At 36.4% G+C, this 18,684-nt stretch overlaps 1 long non-coding RNA gene across 2 annotated transcripts; it reads right to left on the bottom strand.

Moving 5' to 3' along the window:
- Positions 1 to 4,112: 4,112 nt before the first annotated feature.
- On the bottom strand, positions 4,113 to 17,023 carry LOC112952490. 2 transcript variants are annotated; one of them, XR_003250396.1, is made up of 5 exons: positions 16,931 to 17,023; positions 16,040 to 16,158; positions 14,664 to 14,726; positions 7,920 to 8,083; positions 4,113 to 4,139 (listed from the first exon to the last, which is right to left on the bottom strand). It is a non-coding gene; the product is annotated as an uncharacterized LOC112952490 (long non-coding RNA). The 2 variants fall into 2 exon arrangements; XR_003250395.1 differs by having other exon boundaries at positions 16,040 to 16,138.
- Positions 17,024 to 18,684: the final 1,661 nt, after the last annotated feature.

Raw genomic sequence — 18,684 nt, 5'->3', positions numbered from 1 at the left:
TTCTATGCACTAGACAAAAATCTAAGGTCGCAGCATTATGTTTGTTTGTTCGTAAGCAGCTTTGTGATGTCTCAAGAGGGTATAAAATTTAAATGTGGTACGTTTAGCTTTACAACCAGAAGTCAGAAAGGGTCATGTCTATAGAGATCAGTTTTCAGAAAACAGGTATTCATCACTTTCAGTAAACCATGCACATTTCAAAGTATCAGCTCCCAAGTGTCCGTAATCACACAAGAAATCTTGACCAAAACATTCTTTGGGACTTCATGCATTTGTTCCATTAGGATGCAGGATTTGAAATCTTTATCCATCTAGCATAAGAAATGTTCAGAATTTGAACAAGTTTAATTAATTGCAATTTATTTGAAATGACTTGCATTTTTTTACGTGTAGTGAACATAATCTCCATATGTTTCCCAGTCGAACCCAAAGTCACTAACATGACAGACTTCTATTGGTTAGGTTTTGACCTAAACATTTCCTTAAGTACCAAATATCTTCAACAACCTGATTTCATGAACAGCAAGAGTCCAGATAAATTTACATTAGCTTCAGATAAAACCYTTTTATAAAACAACCCCAGTACTTACGGGATTGGTTCATTACCATTGCCAGAGTGTCCTGTAACATGCACCCTGACTCTAGCTGTGCAAGCTCAATTTGCTGTGATTAGTAGGGCTGAAAGAAAAACGACTGCACTAATATTCAAGCTGTTTGAAGAGAGGTTTACTGCCCCCAAAAGAATCATTTAATTATAACACACCATTTTCTTTAGCTCTACACATAAAAGAGTTAATTTGCCTAAGCGCGCACCAATGGGGCTAATGGATAAAGGTTTTTATTAGGGATGTGCCAAATGGTTCAATAATTATTTGAATACTGTGGAGACCTCTCAAATATGTAGCTTTGGTGCACAGTAATTCTGTTCAATTAATGGGTTTATTTCCTTCACAGATACTCTTTTAAAAGTGCTCCATCATCCATGCAGTGCTGTTCAGAGACATGCTGTAAACACATTCTCTTTACTACTAAGTTCTAGGGATAAGACACTGTTCTTTCACACTGCTCTACCTGATAACAGGAAGAATGCACCAAAAGCTGCAGAGAAATTTGTAAAAAATGCTATGCCAAATTCTCCTTAGACCAGAGTTAATTGGTGATAACCATTTTGCTGCAACCTGAGAGTCATACCAGCTTTAAAACAACTCATAGTGCTATTTTCTCCATTTCTGCATGGAGCACTATGAGGCTGAAGGTGGCGTTCCCACCATTCCCACTTGCTAGATACCATGGCTGACTGTCCGCATAGCTCCAAATTCCCYCAGGCAAAGGCAGCTCTGATATCTTTGCACTGTTGCTGAAACAGCTTATCTCTACACGCTTATTAATTTGAAGTTCTAATATCTGACAGTAATGATAAAAATGCAGTTAGAAAAACCTCAACATCTACCACGAAATATTTGAGGCACTGATGATGCCAAGTACAGAGCTGTGCAGCCCCCCTACAGGATACAAATCTAACCATCAAAGACATTTTATTTCATTATATTTTCCATGGTTTGGGGGCAGGATTTTAATGTATTGCTAAAAARCTCACCTTTGTTGGCACAGCTATATCCATGCCCTTTTTGTTTTATCTGTAGTACCTTGCAAGAGATGCCAAGAATTGGCTTGAGGAGGACATTTTTCCTAAACACATCATCTCAACTTCTTATTTGAATATTAATCCAGAAATTGTTGAATTAACTAGGGGGATAATCAGATTCTGCCCCTGAGAGTTTTCTTTCTGATCTCCCAGACTGATTGGCTCCTCGGACAACACTTTCTKGAGGCTCCTCTTAAAATAAAGGAATCCTTCCAAATACCAACCTAATTGCAAAGGACTGTTCTYATAAATCCATTTAATCTAATGTAAAATGTAGAAGCTTGAACAAACACAAAATGGAAAACAAAGCAGCAGAGACTCAACCACAGATGGATAAAGAAAAGCTATTCAGCGATTTCCTTGATTAGTTTAGTGGTCTCCAGGTACATGCACTTTAGAGAGCCAGAAGTAAGCAAAACTGCAAAAGCGAATACCCAAAAGCATCAATTTCAAGCATTCTGAAAGCAAATAAGCATATTTTGATCCCATGTGTAAATTAGCTCTGTTCAATAGTCCTTAAAAGGACTTGCAGAGAATATTATTCAATTATTTGCATACTTTCAAGGCAGTGTGATTACATTGATTTAAGACCTCCCAGAGACTTTCCAGCAGCAATGAGCCAGAGGACACACTCTCTTCATTACTCTGGAAAATCTTCACTTTCTATCAGTCTTGATCCCTTTTCCAAAGGGCAGTGGATCTGCCAGAAAAGCTGGTTTTAACTGCAAACAAATGAAAAGCAATATGGACTCCCACTGCAAAATAAGTTTACTGTGTCTAAGTCTAGACAAATGGGATTTGGAATTTGCCCTAATCTCTACATTTGTTCCTAGTGTCAAAGCCCTGTGTTGTCCCTCTCTTGCATGTGATTTTCTAGCTTACTCCACTGGCATTTGCACAACTAAGTGCGTGACTGCTGCTAACCTTGGCGTTTGTTGTGCAGCTTGCACTGCCTCTAACTTCAACTCCAACCATCTTCATGTATTTGTATGATCTTGACTTTATCTCTATGAGGTACCAGTCCTACAACAACAACAACAACAAAAAAAAATCACTTGGTGCTTGCTCATTTTCTCATATGTTACAGTTTTCACTCTGCAATATTATGCAGGAAGGAGTCTATTTGCTCTGCACAGAAAAGAACAAAACTTTTGCTTGAGACTCTCTTAAGAGCACTGCTCCTATTTGGAGTTGGAGCCTTGCAACAAAGCAGTGCCTCCTGGCAGAACACATACCACACTGGATTCCAATATTTTTTTTCTTTTCATTTTTCTAAGCAAAAGTGACATATTTGATAACATGGATATTTAAAAGAATCCGTCCATCTTTGTTTTTAATTATATATTCTTCCCAGTAAATTAACTTTAACCAAGCCCCAAACTTTCATAAACTACATGAAATTTTTGCTGTGACGCACATTGATCTAGACTGTCCAGCAAAAATCTGACAAACGCTCCAGAGAGGCAGCTTTTTCACAGGAGTATGGAATACTGGACAGCAGTATTATATATCACACCTATTTAACTATATACGGCTATTCAACTATGTAAGGCTATTTAACACAGGTCTCTGTGTTGCCTGGTTGTTTCTGCCAGTTGCTTCTGAGCCCACTTTCTTTAGTTCCTCTTTTCCTTCTAACTGATATTTTAACATAATTCTACTAAAAGGGCTAGAAAAAAAAATAATCACAATCCTAATATGATGATTGCTATCCAGCTGTTTGCTCGCCTTGAACTTTCTCTTTCTTGCCCATAACCTTTATCCAGCTGGTTTATTCAAACAGTAGAAAGTAGAAACTGTCTCTTATTGCAAGTCTGCACAATCCCTGGGCCTTCTTAGATGATCTTAAAGCCAATATCTTCAAAGGCACTTAAATGCCTATTTCCCACTGGAAAAAAAAAAAAAAAAAAAAAAAAAGGCAAGTCTTGTACCTAAATATTTATGCAAAACTGTCTCTAGACATTATTCTATTAAACTACTTTGCCTGTGTACATTACAAAGACATGCTAAGCCTTCATGTAAAAACATTTTTTCCCATTCAAAGGCAGCTCAGTTAATATTATATTATTTGAGAATCATCTGCTCTACGTTTAATACTGTTAAGTTACATTTATAATCATTTTTCACAGTCTTTAATACATGGAATTGCAAATAAATACATGAAATGCTCTATAAGTAGCAGTAGGGTTTGTCTGGGTACGTTTTCCCTTTCCCATTTCTCTTCAGTCTCCAATTCTGAGTTGTTCTTTTCCTGCTACCAGCACAATAATGAAATGCACCAGGACAGAAGGCCTGACTAAGAGACAACATTTGCACAATAACATTCTTGCAGTGGTTAAATGACTCCCCCAGAGCTTCCAGAGATCAGATCAGTCTGGCCTGAGACTTTTCTCCTTTCTGTGGCTACTCAGGTTAGACAAGGTCCATGAGGAGGGCAGCTTGCTCTTTCTCTGGCAATGAACATCACAACGGGAGATGAAGGGAGGACAAAAATCTGAGACAGAAGGTAAAAAAACAGCAGTTGATACTTCAAGTGATATTTTCCAAAATTACGTGAAGACACAGAYAAGTCATCGTCCTGTTTACCCTTCCTCATATGGATCTCTTTTTTACTAAACAACAGGGGCATCGTATTTAAGCAGAGCAACTCTTTCTGCAGTTGGAATTGAATACCATTGAATATATTGACCTTTACAAAGATTTAAAAATAACCTTGAGTGTTATCTTGCATTAGCTTTCATTATTATTCAATTGCATCTGATGAGCTGACAGTAATTTCCACTTCTGGTTGCTATTGTTTCTTGTGGAACAAACACCTTCTTATATCTACAGGGCAAGCTATATATGGAAAACTGTACAAAAGCTCCCTGCTAAAATTCAGCAGATAAACATGTCAGTACAGGATGTCTAGGGCATTGAGCAGATCAGCATCTCATCCTCTGCCCTAAACACAATTAACATAAATTTCTGCACATTTTCCTTATTTTTCTTGCCCCAATCTCAATAAATCTAATGATCAGGGATGAATTTTCTACATAAACAARAAGGAAAAAAATGAATAATAATTTCTTAAGAATTCAGAAATTCTTCAAAGATTTTCCATTCTCCAAAGGACATACACAACAGATTTGCGCCCTGTCAGCATTTGCATGGATAACACCTGCYGCCTTCTCACCTTCCAGCTCAACTTAAACTTGCACCACAGCTTGTCAGAGTAGGTTTACTCTCCAAATGAGTGGAATATATGGCAAAAAAATATAGCTACTTAAATACCTTCAAGGACTGAGCACACTTCTTGTACTTTTAAAAACAAAACAGCATGTAAGTAAGCTCAGATAAAGACTTGTTTGGGATCTTCTCCCATTGTGTGACACACACACACATACACACTGAAGTAAAGTGTTTGTTATTTACAAGGCTGACAAAATACAGAGAAAGACACAAGTTTTTAATTAGGTTTGAAATAAAGTTTATGAGTCAAAGTCATCTTTTTAAATCATTTGGACTGTTCGTGGAAAAAAATAAAATACATGAAATCAGAATATCGCTTTATGAATGCAAATCCATTGCCAGCCTGTTTGAAAACCTGGATGTGTGATAAATAAATGAATAAACACATCTAGGAAAACACTGAGTTTTAGGTGCCTTGCTTTTTGTTTGTTGCCTTTCAGCAGAAAGGAAAAGCAAACAGCACTGTTCTGGCTTGATCTGGTAATACATACTTGAGGATATGGGATGAGAAGCAATGATAGGTTCAAAGTCACATGCCCTTGTTTTAACTTAAAGTAAAACAAATACAAGCAAATAGGTTCTCCCTCTACCAACAGACAGACTAATACTGCGTGCTGACTTCACTAAGACTCTTGCAAACACCCCTAATGGTTTGCACTAAGACTGTAACAGATCCCTTAGGCATCGATTAGTCTCAATTCAGCAAAGATATCTTCTGGTTTCTCAAAGAAGAGATATTTAAACACATTCACTTTTATAATTTCCTTGGTATTAACAATTTATTATACTGCCATCCAAATAATTCTTTACTAGCTCTTAATGTGATGATGTGAAGCTACTAATAGGAACTTGATCCTTGCCTAAAGTATTCAGAAAAATAATGATTCCTATCTTGTATCTCTTTTCTTCATAGAATGCAGGTATTTTCTTTAACATATAGTGTGGGCCAAAATCCTTATCTTCTTGATTATAGCTGACTGAAAGAGAACACAACTAAGCTGAAGGTCCTTCTGAGTGTCACTTTTCCCTATACACGAACAAGGCTGGAATCTGAACTCTGGAATATGAAGATGAACAAGAAGTCCTCCCATTCTTCGCAGATGCAGAACACACCAGAGAAAAGTGCTTTATTCTCAAATAAACTCTCACCAATTCTTACCTTCCCATTGATACCAGCTTTACTGGAGAGGACTCCCTCCTAACCTCACAAGTTTTGGCACTATGTCAATCATTCATACAGATACGCGTATTTATCCTCAAACAGTTCAATCAAGACAGACAATAAAAACATTCTATAGCAACAAAGAAATTGGATGCCATACGTTGCTTGAGTGCTTTACCAGGCACAGTTTGGGTTTATATTGTCCAATGAGCAACCTACCATATTTTGGCTGACAACCCCCTTCCTGTGCTCAGCCAACAATTTGAGTCCATCTAATTGCTTACAGTACTATTACATAAATAACTGTTTATATCTGTTTTATGCTTATTTTGCAAGATTTTTGCAATATTTAGGCTGGGATGCACAGAATAATGTTTAACATACATAAAAATGTAGCTAAGGTCACTTGCATTTCACAAACTCTTTTTACCTAATAGTTTATGGGCTACGAACGGTTAAATGCTGTTCCATGTGGCAACAAAAGCAAGCTGAGGTTATAGGTCTGCCTTACTTGGAAGGCATTATGCATGATGCTCAGCTGTGTACACATATATCAAGCCTGTTTTGATAAGGCACAGGAGAGGAGGAACCACAGGGACAGGTCACTGCCATCCCTTTTGTCTGCAACTACGTTTTTCTCAAATGCTTGCAGCACTTCAAAAAACACACGTGCAGAAGGTTTTATTCACGAAGCTGTATTTTGACAGTGYTAACTTACAAGGCAGCGTAATGCTAGAAAACTCATCGAGGCTGTGCTTCATCTGAGACTTCAGCTCATCTATATGCTAATTCAAAGTGRATGCGAGTTGGATTTTCCGAAGACTGTGCTCCTAATATCCTTTTAACACATAATTTAGTATTATGATTTGGGGACAGGCAGTAGAAGTTAGTGTGTTGTGGTGTTGTGTAAATCTGTTGATTGCTTCTTTCAGGGCTACTGCATCAAGGACTGGCTTTTCAGCTGAAAGGACAGAAAGGTCTGTCAGTCTGTTCTGGCTCATTGTGCCACTTAGCCATATATGCAATGCTGAAGAGCATTAAATAACACTTCACAGATGCTAATGTCGAATAATAAATGAYATGGTACAAAGGTATCAGCAAGTGTCTATTTTCATACTGGCAACCAAACCACTTATCACTGAAATGCCATTATTTGCATGTGAAACTTACTCTCTAACATTTGTTACTATTGACTCCTGTATCCCCATAGCATAGAAAAAAGATATATATATATACACACACACATATATTTATTTTGTGTACATGCATGTGTATAAACTCAATTATCACTATAAAAGAGTCCAAAATCTGGACATATTTTACATATAGGCATAAATATATATACACATATATAAGCTCTTTACAGCCTCATTTTTTAAATTATGTTTCCCATACACAGATAACCTACACTGATCCTTATTAAAGGCTTCCTGTGCAGCAAAATTTTGTCTTAATTTTAGTTGGTGTGTTTCAGAGGCACAATTATTACTGGAAAACATTCTTYATACCAATCAGATGAATTTTTTCCTTGAGATATGTCTACAGTTAATATACCTAAAATAATCCTGAAGCCTTATTATTTTTGCACACCCACTTGTCCTGACACAAAATGGCAACTTGAGAAATGCTGAGTGAATCTCTGTTCATGTGTTTATAGGAACAGAGAAAGATGCGAAACAAACAACTAACTTCATGGAATTTCTGAGACACTGCTCAGGGTGTCTGGAGATGTTCAGGGCCTGGGTCKAATTTGCAGTACTTGAACACAGCAAACCTTCCATTTGGTAATCAGAGAGTATTTTAAGCACCTGAGCAATGACTSGTCTTTTCTCAACAACAGCAAGAAGGTTTTTAAATTACCAGTATTCATATACTTCTTACCTTGAGTCTGGCATCTTCTAATGAAATCCAAGGAGATTTAGCTTCCTCATGCAACTTGTTTAGGATCTGGTCCCACAAAAAGCTACTCAATACAGCCACCTCCCTTCTAGACAATTTGTTAAGTCATCTCCAGTTCCTCTGCTCCATTGATAGATCAAGCTTCCCTGTAGGAAAAAAAGGTTCATAAGTCCATTGAACGTCTTGGGCTAGAATCATCCCAGCTGGTAAGTCAGCTGTAGTCTCTTAATCACACTAAAACATTTACTATATTTACTATATATTTATATATATAATATATATTTATATATAGTAAATATATATATTTATATATAATAAATATATATAATTACTATATATTAAAAATATTTACTATGAAATAATTACTATTCTCAAATTCTTTTTATAGGATTTTCAATCAGCATTTAAATGGTTCAAAGTCTTACAAACTTATTTAATTTTCATCATTTTCTGATAGCATAAATTTGTGTTCAACATGTATATCATAATAGCTTGTCATAAATGAAATCAAGCTTGAAATCCCTACATAAAGTGCAATATATAACTCATTAAATGGTGATAGAGGAAGGAATTCATAGATATTTTGACTCTTCTTTCAACATCTGACAATTCGCATCTACTGCATTTCTCAGAAACCTAAACTCAGTTCAGCTATAGCAAGCATTGAAATTACTTGAACCCTTTTTTTCTTGCAGGAATAATGGGGTAATGCACTGAGAAATACTCAGCACAGGGAGGGATGTGACCCTTTTGTGCACGTGCTCTCAAACAACTTTTAGCACAACCAAACAGCAGAAATTAATATCTCGTAGAAATCTAGGAAACAGTATTTGAAAATTGCTATATTAAAATAAAAGTAGACCAAAAAAAATAACAATTCCAGACTCTACTGAGCAGTTAAACCATACTGCTGAAATATGTAGTGCAGCTGATATCCTGTTGCTGTCCTTCCTAAGACCCCTCAGATGGTTACCGGCTGTTGTCTCATTTCTGATACACTTCCACTGCTTGGACCAAATGCTAATGGGTACTATGAAGCTATCAATAAATGATACCTCAAATGGCAAGGCAACAGCAGCGCATTTGCATTTACACCCTGCAATACGCAACAGGGACTCACGTACAGAATTCAAACCRAACTTGATTAGAAAACAAGAGTTCAAACAGATTTGAGCAAATCAACAAGGGTTTCCAATGACTGCAAATCCCAGAATGGATATCTATATTCAAATACGTGGGTTGAAGTTAGCAAGCTCTCTTGGTTGCTTAAATCTGAAAAGGTTRGTAGAAAAAAAGTTAAACTCCTGAGTCTTTAGAAACACAGAAATTTTCTATACCAGCCAGAAAGCCAGGACACTAATCCCTGCAGCAGCAAAAAGATGTAATCAATCATGTTCTTCATTATTACCTCAGTTGCTTCTACAAGAATATGGATTTGGGCACGTTGTGGTAGCTTTGCAGAGCCAGCCTGATATAGTCAAAACTGTTTAAGAGGATAAATCAATAGCACTGATCCCTAATGACTGTCTGTTGCCAATTTCTTATATTAACATGCAAATCTTCTCATCAAAGCAGGTGAGAGTATCAAACAAGTATTCAGGCTCAGCTATGACATGGAGTTAAAAGACGGATGGGGAAAAAAAAAAAGTCAACCTATTCTTCCACCAAAAGGAAAAGCCCTGCAGGCTAAACAAAGTACATGCTATTTTATTTGAGCTAAGGATCAAAAAAATTGTAGGCCTCATATGAATARCTGGTCACACTGATTGCTGCTGCAGTAATTTCCCAAGTGATACCGGATACAATTTAATATTTCTACCGCCACAAAGAAGTTCAGCTCAAGTCAATACAGTGGCTTGAATTGTTTTCTAAAAGRCATCTTCAAACTGTTGCCCTCCCCCAAGATACTGAACAGTATTTTTTAGAAGACACTTGGCCACACAAGTGTTTTTATTTCCAAACAGATATTTTTTTTTCTGGAATACAAACTTATCCAGATGAAAAAGAGGGACTGCCCTGAGACAGTAACAAGAGAATTATTCACTCCTACATTTACTGGAGTGAGACATCAATTGAGGCACTCAAAAATTGCCAGCATTAAAGAAATGCAAAGAGAAGCAATGAAAGCAAAATAGTTAAAATCAGAAATGAATATTTTCAATGCATATAAGATTATTAACTGATAAAGTGCACAAGAGATGCTATCAAGAGGCTAATATATATACAAAGTTATCAAATAACGATCTGTGATTGCCCAGTCAAAAAAGAACAAAGTGGAAAGAATAACATCTTATTCTGGTAYTGCCTAAAGTACCAGATAAGTTTATAAAGACACACTAGCATCTTAAGTACAAGCACTGTTCAGTTAGTCAAATAGAACTATCTATGTCCGAAGGAAAATTTTAGAGTCAAAAAGGATGTAATCACATTAAACATTTAATGACATTAAACTTCTTTTGACACAGGGATTTTGTGATGTGTTTAAAAAAAAACACCCAAAAAACYCTAACCCATTCTGATATSAAAGGTAAAGTCAACTCTACACTGGAGAAGAGGACAGAGGTCACAAAGGCAGATGCACTCTACCTCTCTACCTTCACAGAATTCTTGCAGAGCAGGCAATGCAAAGCTAGCAGAGACATTAAAATGAAAAATAGATCTCASTTTTAAAGGAATGAGAATCACTCCACATTTACAATCATACTGTCATATAACATCCATATTTTAAATATACAACATAAAAGGAATAAAAACACAGTTCTTGAAATATAATGGGCTTTATTCCTTTAGATTTGAATGTGCGGGGGAAAAAAGGAAATATAAGGGCAAYGACTGAAGCTTTCACTACCTTGGGGAAGGTGTCCACCAATTTTTAAAAACTTCTCTCTGGCTGAGAATATTTAAGCTATGCATTTATCAAAGTAACTCAGAATATAGCTCAGAGTCCATGGAGTTTGCTTCAAACAGAAGAGGCCCTTTCAAGCTGCCAGTGGAACATGTTGCTTGTCTATGCAAAGATTCACTACAAAGCCCAAGAGAAAGCTGCTGTTACCTCCTACCTGAGTGCAGCTGATTAAGCATGTCCTTGACAGAAATTGTCTGTGTAAGYGACTTTTTGCTTCCAGGAACTTAGCCAAACTAAGAAGTCATCCTATGGGCTATGGGGTAGAACAAWGGATAAACAGCTCTTTGAATTTGCTTCAAATCTCGTTGTTTAGGAGAGATTTTGTAAACCCTAGGAACAAGACTCTGAAGTCAAGTCAAATCGCTTGATTGTATATCCTACACTCACTTGATGCCCTGCCCTTGATGCCCAGATAGTTTGGATGGTAGATGGCAGCCTCATTGAAAGATTCATATTGACTGGATGTGATGAAGGCTGAGAAGTCTTCCTGTTTGTACAACAAATTAACTGCCAACACACAAATATGACACAAAATTCAAAATTATGACCAAATCTGCAAGGACTATGACAAACTGTTAAAGTGAATTCATTTTAATTAACAAANAAAAAAAAAAAAAAAAAAAAAAAAAAAAAAAAAAAAAAAAAAAAAAAGAGAGAGAGAGAGAAAGGACTCAAACAACCCTTTCAAGAGTCACTATGACTCAATCTGATCTTGTGATCTTGAGTTTTTGAATTGCCAGTTATTTCAATAGAGACATTCTGAAATGTGCCGATATCTCTATTTGGGTTACAGAACGGCTTTACTATCTCCCTGAAGGATTTGATACGCCAAATCTGCTTCAGGCCCCCCTATGCTGTAAACCTGTGTCACTGCACGAGGCTATGTGGGGAACTGACATTTTCCTGGCTCTTCTTTCAATCCTCTGTGTGCAAATTGCATTGAGAACATTYAAAGCATTTCAATGTGTTTCCTTTTTGATGCAGTACTATCATCTTGCATAGTGGATAMACTGCAATTATTCCAGATGCATGTCCTTTTACAAAGTACATAATTTAATGGAATCATTTTGAAAAGCCTTTTTAAAGGTTTCAACTTGAAAAGCTTATTTATTCATACACACAAACCTCAAAATGGTGACCAAGGATAGATCTAATATGGACCCTCTGAAGTTCATGAGGACTCTAAAAAGTCCAGCTTCAGGTTCAGTAGCTTCAGTAGCTCTTTTTTAAAAATCTGGTCTCACAGAAATAAAAATGAACTAATTTTTGAGACAAAAACAAATGATACAAAGGCAATTTTAAATATGAATAAACTTTGTAATGCTAAGGAATTGTGATGTGATAAAGATATGAGGTCTTTTCCCTTACATTGGAGAAGAAAAACAATCTGCACTTTGTCTTTGAGGTAATTTTTTCAAATATATTATAACAATGTTTTCTTTATCATGTCTTGGTTTTGCTGTTCTGCAGCTTTATTATATCCAAATCTTTAAAGCCATACAGATTGGAGATAAAAACACAGAACTGAATAGTGTTAACTTTATCTCAAGAACAAATATGCATTTAATTTCATTTTCCTTTTGGTGCTACTATGTACTATTCTTTTGTAAGCCAGGAAAGTAACTGGAAATAGATGTCTGCTTACTTACTTTAATTCCATATCCACAGTAGATTTTCTGTAATTCAGAAACAAGAGCTACTTTCAGTAAGAAACAGAATGACTAAAAATTTACAAATATTTGAGATATTTGTTCCTTATGTCCCTAGGAGTTTTCTCCTTCAAAAATGGACCTGCAAATGGACTAAATCCCATGTCTGCAACCAAATAAAGACAAACAATATTGAGCTACAAGCTTGCCTGCTATAACTTGCAAAGTGCATTCTACCAGCGCTAAACCAGACTTAGAAGAGAACAACATCCTCTGACTTATTCTTAAAGAACTGAAGATTATTTTTTCTTAAACTGCAAGGTTTTAATGGCCACTACAAAAGGAAGCTTYGATCTGTACTTGACAACAGCCCCARACCCTGTTAAATGCAATTAGGTGAGCTCTGAGCTCCTTTCACACTGAAGTCTCCTTGCAGTAGAGAGGACCTAAACCAATACAGYAGGCTGAGCAGGAGCATCTATTGCCTTACAAAATAATGGCTAAATTTAATCAGTTTTAGCACCTTGCAAAGCATCTAAAAACAATAATGATTTGACAGCTACTTTTTKCCTTCATTTTACAGAAAATGGAAACAATGCACGAGCAGTCTGAAGTCAAAGCAAAGGACCTGCAAATGTAGTCTTATACTTAACCTYTGTTTATTGACAAAAAGCTTTTGTCAGAAGATGGGGATCCAGTTTAGTTTCTCATTTCCATCATATGCTTGACACTAATGATGTTGATAAAAACTTGCTCCATTGAGTCACAGTACAAAGGTAATTCTTAGCTAAGTGAGTAGTTTTTCTGAACACAACTACTTGAACAGATAGGTAGACAAGAACAGGACCAACACTGGCTTGATGCTCAACATCAAATTTAAACTTCAGTTTTCCAGTTATTATGTAAGGTATGTATTTGTCTTGCACCAATTTGAGAAAGGTATTTCTTTTTCCACATGCAAAATCTTTGGCAGTAAAGATCAGCATTTAGATTACAAATCAATTTTAATTATTTTCTAGACATATTGTTTTGGATAATTATAGTCACCGTTTAGAGCTAATATTTAAAATCTAGGTAGCAGCTCATTTGGCTTACATATATCACAGTAAATTTTTAGCTCATGACTGGAAGAGCATATGACAGAATAGATCATCTGAAAAGCTGTATATACTAGTTTGAAATTCATCCTCTATTAATAGTCTCTAATTATTAAGTCTTGCGTGTGAACTTCCCTGCCAGTAAAAATCAAAGAGCATAGGCAGAAAGAAGAAGCAAAGGTGAAGCAGTTTTCAAAGCAAAACTCTTTGAAAGTCAAGCCAATATTTGGAGAAATAAAAAGATCACAGTGTTCAACTACCATATAAATGGAGAGTAGAAAAAGGGGAAGATGAAGCCATGCAGTATCATCTCAAGGACATGCAGTGGCTTCAGAGTTGACACATACTGAAGTCAGAAGTTTGTTATTCCCAGTCTCTTGGCTTACATCATAAAATTACTGTTTCTTCCCACTGCCTGCACACAGGACACAGCTACTCCGTTATTTCTAAATTGGTTTTGGTTTTCCATGTGTAGTCAATGCAACCTTATTTACATGGGGCAATCTATTCCCTTCAAATATACCTCATTTTTCAGCAGCAGTCCTATTCCATATCATTAATTTTAAATGCATTGCAAATATCCTATGACTGTAACAAAAGCCAGCTCATTTGCAAAAGCGTATTAGAAGGAAAAAAAAAAAAAAGCCACATTGCATGTCTGGATGTACTTAAACATTCACTTGCTCTTGATCACCTAAGCAACTCCATTACAAATGCTTAGGAATGTGTAGTACAGACTCATCACCTGAAACCCATTTGAGAAACAGCAGATGCAAGAGCAGAAATATCAAGCTATAGCCCAAACCATGCCACAGAAWTGAATGACAAGTACATAGGCACTTCTGAAGTAAAGTCTATTAAATTAARCCATCCATTGTTTCCTCATAGAAGYGTTGAAAGTATCCGTCTCCTSTAMCAAAAAAGGGCAAAAATAACATGCAGACTTATTTTGTTAATTTGAATTACTATATTTATTTGAAATTGCGTCAACAGGTCCCAAGTCCTCACTGGGAAACCATGGGTACTGCTGAACTGACAGCATTCTCACACGGTTTCATTTGCACTCACCACTTACCCTCTGCTTTTACCGCCTAGCAGAGTTGAGTGTCTCTCCTCCTTTGGAAGAAATAATACAGCACTGGAGAAGAAAATGGAAAACAGGATAGGTTGCTGAAATCTTTGGTTTCAACTCCCGCGTTTAATAGCCACTATATTTCCTTTAGTCATTGCTCATTCTTTTAATGTATTCCTATTGATGTGCCTTCTAGAAATATTCCATTTTTCTACTCCAGAAATCTTAACCAATTGATAAATGCACTAATATAACAGCACAACTGAGCACTAGAAATCCAATGGCTTTAGAGTTTCCAATAGCAGTATTTGCTCAAATGGCCATTATTTAACTCACCCATCTGAAAAAGAAGAGGAAATGCACATTTCCCTGCCTGTATTAAATTGCTAGTCACCTGAAAACAGCATTTTAATTTTATTTATGCTCATAGATTTGGCCATCTCTGAGAAAGTCATTGACTTAGTATATGAATGTAAATGCCCTCAACCACCCAGTTCTCTTGGTTTTACATTCTCTGCATACAAGGATGTAACTACTCATCTAGCTTGCTTAATACTAATTAGTCCTTGCAAGTGCAGTGGCCTATTCATGATTAATACTGTCCAAGCGTATAGCCCTATGCAGCCTGCAAACGTTAGGCATAGCATTGCAATGTTCTTAGGATGAACATGATGGTTCACAGAATTATCCTTTTTTTCTAGTCCCTGGCCCACTATCATGCTTAAAAAAATAAATAATAATAAATAATAATAAAAATAAAAATATCAACCCCAACTTTCTGCATAAAAGGCCCCACAGTTATTGTCTTTCTAATGAGAATATAACATAAATAAACAAAAGCGCCAGCAATTACTTAATTATTCTGCCATTCATCAACTGTGTAGCACATTTCCTTCCATTATAGTCAATAGTTCTGTCATTGAGATCTCCCTTAATTGAGTAGATATTGATGATCTCTGTTTATATCATGGCAAATAGAACTATTTCCCAAATACTGATGATGGTACTTGGGTGCTAGACATTTAGTCGAATAAGCAGCACTASGATGAAATTAGGAAATTTGGTCCAGCCATTCAGTTTTACTACTCCTTTTCTCAAGCAAGTTTTGTTTTTTTCTAGTCAAACTTGCATGTTTTTCTGCATTTGGACTGAAAACATCTGGAAGCACATAGCACCTTCTCCCTATGCATTTAGATTATACCAAAGTTTGAGCCAGCACAGCTGTATTTTAACCCATGTAAAAGCACAGTGCTGTGAATGCCCAAAGCACAATGCCATGCACAAATACCAAGGCTATGCTGAATTTGTTGCCTTGAGGATATGCTGATGCTACTTTTATTGCAGGTTAATTAACCATAATGAGAAGCGGAATGTATTACCTTAGACAGTGTCACAGTAACATGGCTGCTCTACTTCCAGTACATGCTCAGATTTTGCAGGGACAGACGTCTGTGTCACTCGTCTTGTAACAGGGAGACCTGTGTACAGTTCACAAGCACTACAATGCATACAATTAATAATTCTGAAGAATTTGTCACATATCATTTATCTGATTAGTTGTAGATGTTGGTTTGCACTAAAGCGTAACCGTGACTTTTTCAAGCATGTTGCACTTGAGCAAAAGGACAAATAATAATAATAATAATAATAATAATAATAATAATAAAAACCCCGATCGACTGATTGCTCATGACTATTATATTACATCATTCCAGGTAGTACTGCTTTGAGCAAAAAGTTGGAGCCTCTACAACCTGATCTCTCATTTTCCAACCAACTCTACTTTATTTCTTTGCAATCAAGTGTGTGCCCCCCACATATCACTGCACATCCACGTTCTGGCAGGAGTTTGCTCACCACGCTGCCCGGGCAGGCTGTGCAACACCCACTGCCACACACAGTGCCCTGGGATACAAGTATGAATTATGGTGATGAGCTCATTCGGTGCTATGCGAGGAGCCTGTGCTAAGGAGCTTTCATATTTTTATATATATATGCATATATATATATGGGACATTAGTGATGTCAGAGATGGCTGTTTCAGGTTTATTTTACTTCTGGCATTAGCAAGGGAAGATGAAGTCCTATATTTTGGAATCAGAAAGCATAGGTTTAGTTCAGCAGAGTCTATCACAAAGGTCTCCCATTTGCACTAGTACATTTCCCTTAAGGCTTCTGCTGCTTATCTGCCTGCTCCAAGATGTGTTTCTGGTCCTCCCTGGCTTCCCTGCCTTAAGTTTCAGGGCTACTGTCAGTATGTTGCCTCTCACCTCTCAATCCAGCTGTCTCTTCCTTTTGCACCCACATGTTCTACATAAAAACCGCCATAAATGAATTCTTTATATGTCCCATGGGAATCTCTCACAGCAGGTATCACTTCTTGCTCTAGCCAAAATCACTTGTTGGGGATGTCACACCCCTCCTCTTGCCCTGTCTCCACCTGCAAGTGAAGAGGAAACTGTCAGATTATCTCCTGGAGGCACAAAATTCTCAGAAACACTGCCAGCTGCATTGGCAGAACAAGATGAAAGACAGACACAACAAGGAAAACCTGAAAGCTACAAAAAGGACGGGGTCTCCTGGTGACCTGTGATGATATTGATGCACCTAGCTTTGCTTTGTGCCCTTGAAAGTATCTGACATAAGTCAACAAGTTCTAACAGAAGCTATTGCAGTCTTTAGTCTCAGCAATTACATCAAAACATCCTCACAGACGTGGATCTTCCTCATTCCCACAAAGAAGATTCAGAACATGGGATTAGAGTATGTGAGCTCAGGCTCAGGACTGCCTTCTGAACTACTGAGCTGCTCTAAAGTAGTCCCATAACATTTCCAAATGTTCCACACACGCAGGCAGTTCCACGAGGACATGTTGAATTCATGGTATTGAATGGAAACTACAAGTGAGCTACTGGGGCATGGAAACCTGCTACAGTGACTCAGAGCACTAACCTGCTAACAGGAATGGATAAGATAACTTTGAGAAGCAGAACAATTTGGTTTCCAGTAATATTCATGATTTTTTTTTCAAATGGCATTTAGAATAGGAAGTATCATCAGTTAAAAAAATTGCATGGATAACTACAGCTTTTTTTTTTTTTTTTTTAATGAAAAAAAGATGTTCTGCACTTTCAAAATGTCAAAACCAAGCCACTATAAAAATAAAGCAAGTAATAATGACAACAAGCTTTCTTCATTATGCTGAAAATTAGTCTACAAATACTTAAAACATCTGCTTCACTCTAATCTATTTATTTTCCAAATTGATTCAAAAATCAAAAAAAAAATCTTAAGAGTTTTATGAAATAGAAACCAGCAAAAAAGGTGCTTTATAGGACTAAAAGTATAACGGTAAGCGTTTAACTTATACATRCTATACACTTTAAAATATGCATTTTCAAACATATCTTGGAACACTTTACATTGTTGATACTATTCAAAAATGAATATAAATGAAAATGTCACAATAAATAAAGAATTTTTTTTGCCAGTTACTATTAATATTTAAAGGCAGCGTGTGGGGTTTTATTAACTTGAAAAAGGAATCTTTTTTAAAACTTCATTTACATAAATTAAATATTCCCTTGCTATTATAGATACTTTTCCTTTTTCTGCTTCAGTTGTCTGATCATTAAAAAAAAAAAGAGGGGGGGTGCTAGAGGGCAGAGAGGCTTCATGCAGACGAATTCTAATAGACCTTCCAGATATATAGCATCCTGTTAAAAATTCATGCAGGCCAAAATACTAGAAGGTCAGAAAATGTCTTTGAAATTCTGCCAGAGCTCTTTTTGATAATTCATTCAGGTTTTAAAAGGGAAAAATTCCTCATTAAAAAAGACCTAATGCTTATTAATTTATACTCCTAAGGCAGAGGCTGAATATTAAGCGGTGGACTCTGTTAATCCATTTATTAAATATCAAAGACCATATGTTTTCACCTTATGTCCTTGCTTATTGATTAATTGTCTTAGACCTTTACAGATAGAGGCAGAAAAAAAAAAAAGTTACTTCTAAAGACAGTCCT

The sequence above is a fragment of the Nothoprocta perdicaria genome, unplaced genomic scaffold (genome assembly GCF_003342845.1).
Source record: "Nothoprocta perdicaria isolate Ctin4 unplaced genomic scaffold, notPer1 scaffold_4, whole genome shotgun sequence".
NCBI classification, from domain to species: Eukaryota; Metazoa; Chordata; class Aves; order Tinamiformes; family Tinamidae; genus Nothoprocta; species Nothoprocta perdicaria.
Note: the sequence above shows the minus strand (reverse complement) of the source record. Positions and strands in the feature narration are given on the sequence as shown.